Below are 13,398 nucleotides of genomic sequence, written 5' to 3'. Positions count from 1 at the left end.
GACAAAGAAGTTGGGAAAGGTGGAAATAAATACTGATAAAGTTGAGGAATGCTCATCAAACACGTATTTGGAACATCCCACAGGTGTGCAGGATAATTGGGAACAGGTGGGTGCCATGATTGGGTATAAAAACAGCTTCCCAAAAAATGCTCAATCTTTCACAAGACAGGATGAGGCGAGGTACACCCCTTTGTCCACAACTACGTGAGCAAATAGTCAGACAGTTTAAGAACAAGGTTTCTCAAAGTGCAATTGCAAGAAATTTAGGGATTTCAACATCTACGCTCCATAATATCATCAAAAGGTTCAGAGAATCTGGAGAAATCACTCCACGTAAGCGGCATGGCCGGAAACCAACATTGAATGACCGTGACCTTCGATCCCTCAGACGGCACTGTATCAAAAACCGACATCAATCTCTAAAGGATATCACCACATGGGCTCAGGAACACTTCAGAAAACCACAGTTCGTCGCTACATCTGTAAGTGCAAGTTAAAGCTCTACTATGCAAAGCGAAAGCCATTTATCAACAACATCCAGAAACGCTGCCGGCTTCTCTGGGCCCGAGATCATCTAAGATGGACTCATGCAAAGTGGGAAAGTGTTCTGTGGTCTGACGAGTCCACATTTGAACATCAAATATCTTGTCTTTGTAGTGCATTCAATTGAATATGGGTTGAAAAGGATTTGCAAATCATTGTATTCCGTTTATATTTACATCTAACACAATTTTCCAACTCATGGAAACGGGGTTTGTAGATAAATAAGTCAGGAGAGGAAGTAATATCCACACAGTGCGACAACAATGTCAGCCATAGATATAAATGGTAGATGAGTAGATATAACACACCTCTTTGAGCTGCAAGTTTACGGCAATTGGGATGAAGTGGTTTAAGAAAACATGTCAATTAACACAAGGATGCCTGCTCGCCAAGTAGGGAGGTTTATTTTATCATTTAGCAGGCAGCTACTGTTCTCACATATCTTCCAGACATCTATGCTGTCTGTGCGCACTTACATCCAAAAACTGCAAATGATGCAACCCCACATACGCCAGCAGCCAGAGGAGCCTTTCATACATATCAAAATAATTAAACATTATAAGTGTATTATAATATCCATCCATCTATTTTCTACCACTTGTCCCTTTCGGAGTCACGGGGGGTGCTGGAGCCTATCCCAGCTGCACTCGGGCGGAAAGCAGGATACACCCTGGACAAGTCGCCACTTCATCACAGGGCCAACACAGATAGACAGACAACAATATATCAATAATCCACACATTTGAATAATTAAAGATGCACAAAAAATCGGTTTATACTCCTATATACGGTTTATTGTAATCGAATTGTGACGTACCCAAAGCTTGTGACAGTGTTATACTTAATATTCATTTTTCACCTGTGAGCATCGAGCTAAAATACTCCGGCCAAGACCCAAACTTTGATGCACACTCAGCCATCTGCAACACGTTCTTGATGGTGGTGTTGTGCAAGTAACGTTGTATAAGCTACTTCATTTTGCTCAATCAATGCATGACTCTTTGATGTAGGGTCACAAACATTGACACATTTGTGTACGTATATTTCTGCTTGAATTGTGTGTAGTGTATGCACTTAAACGAGGTAGAATGATGCCAATCAGCCTTTCAATGGCAACCATAAAACAGCAGTAGTTCCTACACTCACTCATGCAATTCATCCATCCATCCATTTTCTACCGCTTGTCCCTTTTGGGGTTGCGGGGGGTGCTGGAGTCTATCTCAGCTGTTTCACACTTTCAGCAATACCAACACTCCCAAAACTCTTCTTCACTCCCAGGTTGGCTCCAAGCCAACATGCAAACGTTACTGCCCCCTACAGCCCATCCCCTGAATCCCAGCTCAGAAACCTACACGATGATCTCCATCACTACACTACTGAATACTCGTACAATTTTTTTTTTATGCGATGTGTTCTGTATTTGTTGTTTTTATTTCATTTCGGAAATTTTATTCCTCCATTATAATTACGTTTTTAAATTACTATTCTGTTTAACTGCGTATCCTAAAATTCCAAATGTCCAAAAAAATTCCAGTGTTTTTTGGACATTTGTGTGTATATATTTTTCAAGTAGTGCATAATTGTCGTGGGTATGAATAATATGTAAACAATACCCTATTCTTAACACAGAATTGAGACGCACACGAGTGTCTACAAGATTTGCTGTAATCAACTTTACTTGATCTGCGATTTTCCTATTAGTGTCATGGCTAAGTGTCCCAATTCCATTGTCCATGTGATATCACAGCTCGGAGATGTAACGTTTGCTGAAAAGCAGGTGCAAACAAAACAGGTTATCAAAGGTGTTTTTATTTTGTCAGCCATACAGCATGAGACAAACTAGCAGGAATGCAGGAGTGTTATTTTTTAACTCGGGTTTTCCTCTCTGTTTCTTTCAGGCTTCTGCTGCGTGAGGAAAACAGTGGAAAGGTCCAGGCTGGTTAGCCATGTTACACGTGTGTATCACTTGTTGACAATTGAGTCATTTCAAGTAGGATATTCTTCATACTTTCACCACACGGGTTGGCAGTTTGGGCTACTGTAAACATCCTTGACTGGAAGCTGGTGTTGGGTCCGAGAGCTTTCAGTCGGATGTTTGCAGCAGCCACCTGCTAGTACCATCACAAGACATCGGACACTTCCGTGGACTTGCTCCTGGGAAATCTGGAGATGTGAAAGGTGTTGTTTTATGGGAAATGTGGCGGGTGACCAAGCACTAGCCTCCATCCTTGGAAAACTACCGTATTTTCCGGGCTATAGAGCCCAATATAAGCCGTACCCACTGTATTTTAGGAGAAATAAATATTTTACATATGTTAGCCGCATCGGACAGTAAGCCGCAGATATATACCAGTACGAAAGATTGTGTAAATGTCTATTTACGCAATTGTTTTCGAACGGTGCATGTCACATGGTAGTAACATGGCTAATCAAACAAAACAGAAGTCATCATCATGGACCCACTAGCTGCGGAAGCTGGCTCTCCAAGCACCTACACAGACTCAATAAGTCCACAGTAATGTTTTGGTGTATTTACGCAACTGAAATCATACAAAAACAATGTTATTGTAAGTTAGTAATGCTAACAAAGACACTCGTAAATTTGTTAGCATATTCGCTAAGGCTAACGACGGTAGCTTGATGACATTACAATTGCACATACAAATATGTAAGAAAACACTTCTACAGACATCACACATGGGACGGTTTAGTAAGTAGGAACTGTTTTAGTAAAACTGTAAAACGTACTACTTTACTTGGAGTGATGAAAGAACAATTCATAAGAGTAAAAACGCCATGGACGATTAGAAGACAAAACAGCACTTGTATTTACGGTTGAAAGCTCTGAACAGAAGGAAATAATGCAGAGATTCACCCCGCAGCACTTGCAGTAAGCGAACTCGTTCAAAAGATGGCACAATAGCACAAACAATCAAACACGATTTCAGTGTCTTTGCATGCGTTTAATGAATTCTATTTGCATTATGGTCGTCAGCGAAGAAAAATCCATGAATTAGCAGCACCGTTTTATAAGCTGCAGGTTACATAGCGTAGGAAAAAAGTAGCAGCTTATAAATGTGGTAACAGGCACATTCATAATAACATGCACTATTTACCTATTTTGTTAATTTTAAGCATACGGCAGTGCAATCATTTCACAGACGCATCACAATGTTGGCTTTTCCCTTCAACTACAACAAAACTACTAATCACTGAAGACTTCATGAGAGACAACGACGACTACTTTGGGAAAATTGATGATCAGTGTTGTTAGGTACTAAACAAGACATACAAACTATGAACATAATAAAACAATCAGTCACTGTACAATGGCTGCTTTAACTGGGATGCCGATTCATGGGATGTTCATATTTGACTGTTTAGATGAATAATTAATCATAATCCTCACGCAGGTTAAAGAAAAAGGTTGGGGTGGGGCCGCAAACAAGCGTCCTTTCGTGTCTTTCTCACCATCACCAGGTATAATTTGGATATCTGGATTGACCAACTTCTTTGTTTATGACAACAACCTTCTACTATACAAGTAAGAGGCATCATTTATCATCTATATTATTTATTACTAACTGAAAGAGCAATGCAGCAGCTCACAGGCTCAATGTCAATATAGCAGCATAAGTTAGTTAGCTCTCTGTGATCACGGCGCCACTAAAAGTAGTTCCTCTGCATTAGCACTTATAATAAAAATATCACTTATAGTTTTTGGATGTTTTTAGAGGGCTTTATGGGCGCATCAGACACAATAGTGTCGTGAGTTCCATTACCTCTATTGTGAGCTTACTTTTGCTAGCATTTATGAGTTAGAATGCATTAAAAAAAAGAAAAACATGTGTTCTTGTGTTACATAGGGGTTGGGAATGGTAGGCGAAATTCCCCCAAAAGTACAGTTCCCCTTTAAGAAACTTCTGACTTTAGCTCCAGTTTGTTTGTTTGTTGTCATTACTGCCACAAGTGGTGGAAACGTATAATACAACGGAGTACTGTTGGCCCCATTCGAACCACAGCTGAGAAGCATTTTGTCGCGGCTCTCTATTGAGCGCTCGTAGACCAACAACCGGCCCCTGCCCTATGGTTAAGAATCCCAGGTCTAGATTTGTATTGGATGTGCTTTGGTGTAAATTTTTTGTGAGTCGATCTGCAAGATGTTTAATTCTGGAGCCGTTCCCAGATTAAAAATGAAACCACACTCCAACCTCCCTAAAAGTATCATACATTATCTTTTGTTTAAATACATATTTTTAATAATAATAATAGTACACAATTTTTCCATATATGGTCAAAAATAAACGTCAATATGTAGATTCACCTGGTCACAACATTAGGTAAATCTGCAAAAAAATACTATTTTACCCTGTGTTGTGATGTGCATGCCAAGATTAGATGAAAATAATACTTTATTTTACCTTTTCTTGTTTCCTCAAATACACCTGACCTCATACAGAGCACCTCCCCCTCTGGCTGACAGCTTGACTTAATGTCTAAATATGTACGTCCACCTCGCTGTGACATCACAACGTCGCCAGATTGCAAATCCTCGCCAAAAGAGGCATCAAAAACTGCGTGTAAACTCACGGCAAAATGCATGAACCTTATGTCTTGACGCCTTGGCATTGTTTAGCAGGCGCATCTAACATTGTAACTAGAGATGTCCGATAATATCGGCCGATAAATGCTTTAAAATGTAATATCGGAAATTATCGGTATCTGTTTCAAAATGAACGGTATCGGTTTCAAGAAGTAAAAGGTATGACTTTTTAAAACGCCGCTGTGTACACGGATGTAGGGAGAAGTACAGAGCATCAATAAACCTTTAAGGAACTGCCTTTGCGTGCCGGGCCAGTCACATAATATCTACGGCTTTTCACACACAAGTGAATGCAAATCATACTTGGTCAACAGCCATACAGGTCACACTGAGGGTGGCCGTATAAACAACTTTAACACTGTTACAAATATGCGCCACACTGTGAACCCACACCAAACAAGAATGACAAACACATTTCGGGAGAACATCCGCACCGTAACACAACATAAACACAACAGAACACATACCCAGCACCCCTTGCAGCACTAACTCTTCCGGGATTCTACAATATACACCCCCCTCCCCCCCGCCCACCTCAACCTCCTCATGCTCTCTCAGGGAGAGCATGTCCCAAATTCCAAGCTGCTGTTTTGAGGCATGTTAAAAAAAATAATGCACTTTGTGACTTCAATAATAAATATGGCAGTGCCATGTTGGCATTTTTTTCCATAACTTCAATTAATTTATTTTGGAAAACGTTGTTACATTGTTTAATGCATCCAGTGTGGCATCACAACAAAATTAGGCATAATAATGTGTAGGGCTGCAAGTAACGATTAATTTGATAATCGATTAATCTGTCGATTATTACTTCGATTAATCGATTAATAATCGGATAAAAGAGACAAACTACATTTCTATCCTTTCCAGTATTTTATTGAAAAAAAACCCCAGCATACTGGCACCATGTTCTTTCAACTTGCCAAATAAAACAAGGACAATGTTACAAAAATGCACACTTTTGACACCCCTGCTATAGATAATAAAAAATTAAATCTGATAAATGTATCGATAAAAAGCAGAGCCTGACGACTCATGCACATTTATCACAACTCTCTCGCTCTCTATGTCTCTCCCCCTCCCTCACGAATGCTGCTGCGCGCACAATTTGTTGTGTTTTTAACCTTCTTAACCCTGAACGTACATTGAAAATACACGCAACCCTACCTCAAAATGCCGGCATTTAAGAAACACCGCCCGACAGCCCCGCAAAAGAGGACATGTCCGGTGAAAAGAGGACGTATGGTCAGGACCTAGCCCGGTCGGTTTCACGTCCGGTGAAACCGATCGCTGGTAGTCCTTTTTTGCTAACATGCTAGCAGCTAACGGGCTACATATAGACTGACCATACGTCCTCTTTTCACCGGACATGTCCTCTTTTGCGGAGCTGTCAGGGCGGAGTTTCATAAATGCCTCAAATGTCCGGCATTTTGAGTATTGTTTACACAACGTGCAGTACGCTACTTAATATGTCCGTGTGGAAACTCGTTCGGTACACCTCCGCACCGAAACGAAACCCCCGTACCGAAACGGTTCGATACAAATACACCTACCTTTACACCCCTAATATTTGGATTATTGTTTCTCAGCTGTTTGTAAATGTTGCAGTTTATAAATAAAAGTTAAAAAAAACAAAACAAAAAAAACGTAGCCTCTGCGCATGCGCATAGCATACATCCAACGAATAGATGACTAAATTAATCGCCAACTATTTTTATAATCGATTTAATCGATTAGTTGTTGCAGCCCTAATAATGTGTTAATTCCACGACTGTATAGATCGGTATCGGTTGATATCGGAATCGGTAATTAAGAGTTGGACAATATCGGAATATTGGCTATCGGCAAAAAAGCCATTATCGGACATCTCTAACCGCAACATTATTTCTAAGTCAGAAAAGATCAAGTTCATCATAGATCCTTTAAATCTGTTCTTTTAAACTACAATTAGTAACATATGCTAGCCAACAGTGTTTTTTTTTTGCAAATTGTCATTTTAAGTTGGTGGCATACTGCAGCTTTAATCGTATTTAAAAGTTTGACTGATATAGTTTGTCTGCTTCCTGTGTGTAACATGTTGCCATTTTTAATATGAATAAGAAATAATAGTCAGGAATATGTAAAAAATGGATAACAAATGTAAAATGACAAACACTGAAGAGTGAATTAAAATATACAAAATATATAGTAAAAGGTGTTGCATTTAAAACGAATGGACGAACAATTAATTCTTTTAAACACGGTCGTCAGTATTCGTCTTCGTCTATGAACTTTTTAACAACTTTGCCTTTACTGTTTCTCAAACTTGTATTAGCACAGTCTGCTTTTGTGTCCTAGTTTTAGTCCACATCCTACATAGACATCAACCTTTGCCACTCAATCAACAAACGTCATTAGTAACCGGGGGGAAATCTGCATTAAATAAAAACAACAAGCAGCTGTTTTTAGCAGTGGTACATTCCTCAATAAGTGTTGTACATTTAAATACACACCCGTACTCTTTATACTACATGTATTGCTCAACTCATGATAAAAACGTGTTAAATTATTTGAAAGAAATAATACAAAGTCAGCAAAATAATGATCTAAAGTCAAATTACAAACAAAGTGAAGACAGTGGATGAGGGGAGCTTCAATACTCTGAGATGTCACATGAAAAAAGCCAGTGCTGACGTTTTGTAATAAATGTCTTCATTCTTCAGCGGGGCTGAGAGGATGTGTGTGTGTGCGTGTGTGTGTGTGTGTGCGTGTGTGTGCGTGCGTGTGTGTGTGTGTGTGTGTGTGTGTGTGTGTGTGTGTGTGTAACACAGCACAGCACAGGACCAAAGACTTGAAGGAAGAAGAGAAGGAAGGAAGCAGTGACATATTGTAAACAGACTCACCCTCACATCCATCAAATGATGGACCACTGAGTCGCAGGAAGTGTAAACATCCTACACTCTCGGCATCTTCCCCCTGGTGGCCGGGAGTGGGACTGTTTGCTCTGCCTTGCTCGGGAATTCAACTTGGGAGCGAAAGTCACATTGAATTTACTGACTCACATCTGGTACTTTATTTCTTTAAAAAGCAACTTACTTTAATTGTTGTTGAATAGTGGAAAATGAATGAATGAATGTATTTCTATGGAGTTTTTGCATTTGTTGAAAATGATGGTTATTAAATAAATGATTAAAATATGAGTGTGTCTGATAATGGCTTTTTTTTCATGCTAAAAGAAAAATCATTTCAATCTGGGAACAAATAATGGGAAGTAGCAAAAAAACAACAACCTTTGAATCCCAATATCTGTATTTTTACATTTTGGCAAAACACCTCCGGCCTTCATTGCCATTGTGTAAATAAATAGGAATGTTTGACTTTCAGCTAAAAGCTTTGTGACATTCCTCTGACATCCGTGCTCTGACTTCTGCGGGAAACCTTCCATACAGGACAGGAAACACTGGGAGTGGTTCTTCTCTGATTGGCTGCTTTTTCCTGACCCAACAACCTGGGTCATGAATGTCCCTCTGGAATTGGGACACACACACACACACACACACACATACACACTCTACACTATATAGCACAGTCCAGAGAGTCATTTTACAAAAAAAGGAAATGATAGCGGAAACGAGAACAAATATTCTAATTGTTAAAAAAAATGCTCCAGTATGTACTATTAATATTGGAGGGACTTAAGTATTATTTAACTTCTGATGGCAATATTGTCCACACTTTTGGTCTGGTGAAATGTTTGTAGAACGTTTTTAAAGGTCGTAGGTCACTCATGTTACAGGTAAGGTAAAGATATATTCATATTTTTTAATTTTATATATGTGACAGGCGGTAGAAAATGGATGGACATGTGTGTGTGTGTGTGTGTGTATATATATATATATATATATATATATATATATTGATTTTTACCACTTTTAGCTGGAGCCCATCCCAGCTGCATTCGGTCGCCACTTCATCGAAGATATATATATCATATATCATATATGTATATGTGTGTGTGTGTGTGTGTGTGTGTATATATATATATATATATATATATATATATATATATGTGAGTGTGAATGTTGTCTGTCTATCTGTGTTGGCCCTGCGATGAGGTGGCGACTTGTCCAGGGTGTACCCCGCCTTCCGCCCAATTGTTGCTGAGATAGGCTCCAGCGACCCCGAAGGGAATAAGCGGTAGAAAATGGATGGATGGATATATGTTAAAGTACCTATGATTGTCACACACACACTAGGTGTGGCGAAATTATTCTCTGCATTTGACCCATCACCCTTGATCACCCCTGGGAGGTGAGGGGAGCAGTGGGCAGCAGATATCCATCCATCCATCCATCTTCTTCCGCTTATCCGAGGTCGGGTCGCGGGGGCAGCAGCCTAAGCAGGGAAGCCCAGACTTCCCTCTCCCCAGCCACTTCGTCCAGCTCTTCCTGTGGGACCCCGAGGCGTTCCCAGGCCAGCCGGGAGACATAGTCTTCCCAACGTGTCCTGGGTCTTCCCCGCGGCCTCCTACCGGTCGAACGTGCCCTAAACACCTCCCTAGGGAGGCGCTCGGGTGGCATCCTGACCAGATGCCCGAACCACCTCATCTGGCTCCTCTCGATGTGGAGGAGCAGCGGCTTTACTTTGAGCTCCCCCCGGATGGCAGAGCTTCTCAACCTATCTCTAAGGGAGAGCCCCGCCACCCGGCGGAGGAAACTCATTTTGGCCGCTTGTACCCGTGATCTTGTCCTTTCGGTCATAACCCAAAGCTCATGACCATAGGTGAGGATGGGAACGTAGATCGACCGGTAAATTGAGAGCTTTGCCTTCCGGCTCAGCTCCTTCTTCACCACAACGGATCGATACAGCGTCCGCATTACTGAAGACGCCGCACCGATCCGCCTGTCGATCTCACGATCCACTCTTCCCTCACTCGTGAACAAGACTCCGAGGTACTTGAACTCCTCCACTTGGGGCAAGATCTCCTCCCCAACCCGGAGATGGCATATATATATATATATATATATATATATATATATATATATATCACTCACACTCTCACTCATCCCATGGCCTAGGAGGCCGTAGGGGTGTCATGGTGGATGCTTGGGCAGTCAGGGATCTCCAGCGCGCTCGATCTTCTGCTGTTCGTAGCAGGGTTTGGAAGCTGCAGCCAGTCCATTCTTTGATGTTGTCCATCCAGGCCTTTCTCTGCCTGCCTCGTCTCCACTTCCCCTCTACTGTTCCCTGCAGGATGGTCTTTGACAGGGAGGTGTGCTTTGTGACATGACCAAACCAGGTCAACTTGCGACGTTTAACTGTTGAGAGTAGACATTCCTGTTTGCCAGCATGGGTGGTAACTAGCTGTCTAACATAATCATTTGTCCGGTGTTCACTGTATGATATATGTAGCATTCTTCTGTAACACTTGCTTTCAAAGGACTGTATCCTGCGCTCAGTGTCCGCTGTGAGCGTCCAGCTCTCACAACCATAGAGTAGGGTGGAAAGAACAAGTGACTTGTAGAGTCTGACCTTCACCTGGAAGCTGATAGTATTGCTCTTCCAGATACTGGTCAGTCTTGTCATGGCTGATGTTGCTATGCCGATTCTTGCTCTGATCTCTTTTGTGGAGCTGCCATCTTCACTCACAAAGGACCCGAGGTACTTAAAGTCCTTTACTTCCTCCAGGGTTTGTCCATTCAATGTGATGTTCGGTGGTGGTAAGTGATTGTGACTGTTGACCAGGATCTTGCTCTTCTCTGCACTTATCTCCATTCCATAAGCTCTCGCCGCCTCCTGCAGTCTGGTGGTCAGTTCCTGGAGTTCAGCCTCACTTTTTCCCATAAGGTCGATGTCATCCGCGAAGCGAAGGTTGGAGACGGGTCTTCCTCCGATGGTAACGGAGGTGTGGAATTCTTGGAGTGCTTTTTCCATGATGTTCTGCAGGAAGACATTAAATAGGACAGGGGAGAGGAGACAGCCTTGGCGGACACCAATAGATGTTTTAAAAGGTTCTCCTATGCTATTGTTGATGAGAACTGCATTGCTTCAGTCTGTATAAAGTGCTTGGATGACCTGTATGAGATTATTGTCAAAGTTGTAATTTCTGAGAACCTGCCATAGTCCTTCATGCCAGACACGGTCAAAGGCGTTTTCAAAGTCAATGAAGTTGTGGTGTAAGTTGTGCTGGTGCTTAAGGTGCTTCTCAATCAGTAGTCTGACGTTGAAGATCTGTTCGGTGGTGCTCCGTTTTGGTCTGAATCCAGCCTGTTCCTTGGAGAGGATTTCCTCTGCCTTGTTCCTCAGTCTGTTCAGGATTATCTGCAGCATTACTTTGCTAGCGTGACAGATGAGGCTGATGGTTCTGTAATTTTGGCACTGCCTTGAATTCCCTTTCTTAGGGAGGGGGATAATCAGAGATTGGGTCCATTTTTGGGGCCACTGCTTGGTTTCCCAAATCTTTTGGCAGATGTGTGTCAGTGCTATTATAATGCTTCGCCCCCCCCCCCCCCCCATGCTTCCAAAGCTCTACTGGGACGTTATCGATGCCTGGTGATTTGCCGATTTTTAGCCTCTTTACTGCCTCTTCTACTTCAGCTTGCAGTATTGGTGCATCCTCGCATTCGCCACTGGGCTTCATGGCATTGGTTAGTATGGTGGAGTCTGGTGATATTGCATAGTTGTATAGTTCCTGGCAATACTCTGTCCACCGTTGGGTTATTTCTGCTTTCTCTGTTAGTAGAGATCCATGCTTGTCTTCTATTACTGTGGCTATAGGTTGTTGTGTCCTTGTCAGTTTCTTCAGCGTTGCGTAGGCTGCTTTACTGTTGCCCTGCCGTATCCCTGCATCTATGCTTTCACACTGTTCTGTGATCCACTTTTCTTTTGCTTCCCTCATCATTTTCCTGATGTTTCTGTTCACAGAGGTATGCTGCTTAGCTGCCTCTGGGTCATCCTTCTTTGTCTTTTTGAGGGCCCTTCTGAGGTCACATTGGTCTAGGTTGTCATCAGTGATCCATGGTTTGTTTTTCTTCCTGTCCTTCCTTAGTACTTCAGTTGCTGATTCTATGATTGTTTTCTCCATGTTATCTGTCAGTGAGTGTATGTCTTGTACTAAGTTAAGTGTTGCAAATTTCCCTCCTATGTTTGCCTCAAATATTCCTGCAACTTGTGGGTCTTTAAGTCTGTCTAGACTAAATCTGATGCGTGGGTTAGTGTGTTTTTTTGGAGTCTTCAGTTTAAGTTTAAGCGTCATTAGTACCATATGGTGGTCACTACCAATGTCCGCACCAGGAAATTTTCTGGTTCGGGCTTTGTTGATGCTTGACTTGAACCTTTGTGGCGTGAGTATGTAGTCGATTTGGTTATGTTTCTTTCCGTTCGGTGCATGCCACGTTGTTCTCCGAGGGGTTTTATGTGTAAACAGCGTATTGGCTACAGTGAACTTATGGCTTTTAGCAAAGTCCAGAAGTCGCAGTCCTCTGTCGTTCGTTTCACCTAGCCCAAACCACCCCGCTGTTCCTCCCCAGTGGTCCTATGCATCAGTACCTATTATGGCATCCTAGTCTCCTTGGATGACTAGAAAGTCCTTCTTGGGAGTTTTCTTTATGGTGTTCTCTAGCTGCTCATAGATGGTTTCAACTGCTTCATCATCATAATCTGTCGTTGGGGTATACACTTGAATGATGGTTAAATTAATGGGCCGCGCAGCCATTCGGATGCTGATGAGCCTGCTGGATATACAGTAGGTGTGCAGTTTATTTTGCTTTTGTTGACAATAAAACCAACTCCATGTTGATGTCTACAGTCCTCTCCGCTATACCATAGCTTGTGGCCTTCTTCTGTGGTAGTCTCACCACAGCTAGTCCACCTGACCTCAGCCAAACCAAGGATGTCCCATCTGTATCTGTCTAGTTCATGGGTCAGTTCCTTCACTTTCCCACAGGCATACAGTGTGCGGACGTTCCATGTCCCAATAATGGTGTCATTTTTTGAGAGGCTGGGTGTTGATGTTGATGTTGATCTTGTCCCAGTAGTAAACTTGTCGCCCCCACCCTGGGGCAAGGCAGTGGGTAGCGCGGTCGTTGTTTTTCCGGGCCTCGACTGTATGTAGATACTTGACTGTTTTTCCATCATGACATTTCATTAGGCAAATAAGCTTGGTGGTGCCTATCTCCTCTCCAAACTCTTACCGGGGGGCCAACGACCCCCTAGCGACCCTTGTCTAGTTCAGCCTGCCGGTCGAAGCAGTTTACCGTGGTGTGGCCGCAGAA

The sequence above is a fragment of the Nerophis lumbriciformis genome, linkage group LG02, assembly GCF_033978685.3.
Source record: "Nerophis lumbriciformis linkage group LG02, RoL_Nlum_v2.1, whole genome shotgun sequence".
NCBI lineage: Eukaryota > Metazoa > Chordata > Actinopteri > Syngnathiformes > Syngnathidae > Nerophis > Nerophis lumbriciformis.
Note: the sequence above shows the minus strand (reverse complement) of the source record.